Genomic DNA, 2,367 nt, shown 5'->3' on the forward strand with positions numbered 1-2,367 from the left:
AATATTCTTTTGAAATAAAAAGAATATATTAAGGGCCTACAACTCGGTAGCTGACACAACTATGTGAAAACGACTTCCGACATTAGAAGGAACTATGATAAAAAATTTTATATATCAATTTTAAAAATCGGATATCAAATAAAAAAGTTACAATAAAAAGCCATTTGAGCTGTTTTTGTAAGGAGCAAAAACATTTTAAAAAATTTTCTCGAAACCCTCTTAGCTTCAAGCTTCAAATTTAGAGGCTGCTTTTTTTGTATGGGGACCAACCCAGTCTATTGCACACTTGCTTCTAAAATACTACTAAATTAATCATGTAGTATTGTTCTGTTGTATTACCAGGCACCTTCTCTATGGGGTGTCATGAAGTACTCCATAAATTGTTCACGCACATTTACTGTATTGCTTGCTGACCTACCTAAAGTACTGCTTAGCGGAATTGATGGGATCATTCCGCTTTCCCCAAGCTCCATTCGCCAATTAACTTGAACAGCAACACCACTTGTCTCACTACCTCCGTCAGATGTTCTCAGATTTACTGACTTGCGGCTTAAAAGAAAATTGTGTAGGACGCAAATGGCGATAAGAATAGCTTCCGCGTATTCTGGTTTCACGTTGAGATGCACATATGCCGAATACATTTTGAACTACATTTCTCGCTCGAGATAGCCTATAGTTGAAAATTTTGTGCGACATAACTTGTTGACGATAACAAAAAGGTTTCATTATGTACGGTTTCAAAGGAAAAGCGTCGTCAGCAACAATGACAAAAGGCATTTCATTTCCTTCATGTGGAAGTGGCCTCGGTGGTGGAAAATTAGTTGTATTTTCAGCAAGTGCAGTAGAAAGTGGACACATGTGTGTATTTTGGAATAAGAGTTCATAACTATTTATACTAAATTCCAAGATTTTGTAGCAGAATTACCTTCCAAATACACCACCATCAGATTCACGGACACATGCTCTAACTTCAAACAATAATTTGTAGTCGGCGTCCACTAGAGCCACGAGAACAATGCTGTTGAATTTTTTATAATTAAAGTACTGAGCCGCAGCTTGCTGGTGCCTGAATAGCTACATGCTTGCCATCCAGTGCCCCACAGCAATTAGGGAAATTCCATCGCTGTTCAAAACGTTGCGCAACTTTTGTCCATTCTTCATGACTGCTGGGAACCTTGACGAAATATAACTAACATTAATACATGTGTAGATTTGTGTCTGATTAAAGAAATCACATGAATTCTCACTTTTAGAAAGTCGTCTTTCAATGCTTCAAAAATAGCACGACATGTCTCACATATTGCATGACAGATGGTAGTTTTTCCCAACAGGAAAATAGTCATCAGGCTGGAAAAGCTATCTCCTGTTGCCAAGTAACGTAAAGTTACTGCCAACTTTTCCCCTACCGAGATAGCTTCCTGGCACTTTGTATTAGCTTTGTAAACGTATGGGGTTATGCGCTCCATACGAAAGTCAAAGCCCTCCAGAGTATTGAAGTGTAAAATCGAACGACACTTAAAACCATTAAATGCAACCCTGAATATGTATCCACTTTTCTACTGAATATATATGTACTTACTTCCGGTTTGAATTACTTTCGAATGTGTCGTGTCTTTTATTAAACTGCGTGGAATAATCAATTTACAACAGGTTATGGGCCCTTACTACGCGAAATATTATTGATAAAGTTTAATAAAGTATATTTTCTAAACGGTTGAACATCTATTAAACGCGGATTGGTTGTTTTTAACAGAATAGTCAGTGATTTTTTTCTCAACATGACGACAAACGCAGTAACCTTTCCATTCGAAAAATTAAAAGGTCGGCGTTTTCGACGTTTGGAAGCGCCACGCCAAATCCTATCTTGTAATAAAGAACTGCTGGAAGGTAGTTGAAACAGAACTACCCGCAGAACCTTCAGACAAGGAAAAAGACAGCGATGAACGTGCACTAGCTGAAATAACCCTGATGATAGAGCCAAATAACTTTTCACATACAGCAATGGCTACAACGGCTCATCAAGCATGGAAAGCATTATTTTCCGCATATGAAGACACTGGTCTTACGCGAAAAGTGGAGTTATTGAAGCAACTAGTGCAGTGTAAACTTTCTAATTACGTATCAGTACAGGAATACGTAAATTCGGTCGTGATGGCGTCACTTAAAGTGCAAAATGCCGGCCTCAACATCGACGAAGAGCTTACCGCGTCGTTAATGTTGGCGGGACTACCAGAAGAGTTTTGTTCACTTGTATTAGCCGTTGAAAACACCAAAGATAAACTTACGATCGATAGCATAAAAACACTCTTGTTGCAAGATGTTAAATTTGATAACCCGAATACATGTGGTGAGAATGCACTTTATTCA

At 38.2% G+C, this 2,367-nt stretch overlaps 1 pseudogene; it reads right to left on the bottom strand.

The window, feature by feature from the left end:
• Positions 1-308: 308 nt before the first annotated feature.
• On the bottom strand, positions 309-1,343 carry LOC137234678 (uncharacterized; annotated as a pseudogene).
• Positions 1,344-2,367: the final 1,024 nt, after the last annotated feature.

The sequence above is a fragment of the Eurosta solidaginis genome, chromosome X, assembly GCF_040869045.1.
Source record: "Eurosta solidaginis isolate ZX-2024a chromosome X, ASM4086904v1, whole genome shotgun sequence".
NCBI lineage: Eukaryota > Metazoa > Arthropoda > Insecta > Diptera > Tephritidae > Eurosta > Eurosta solidaginis.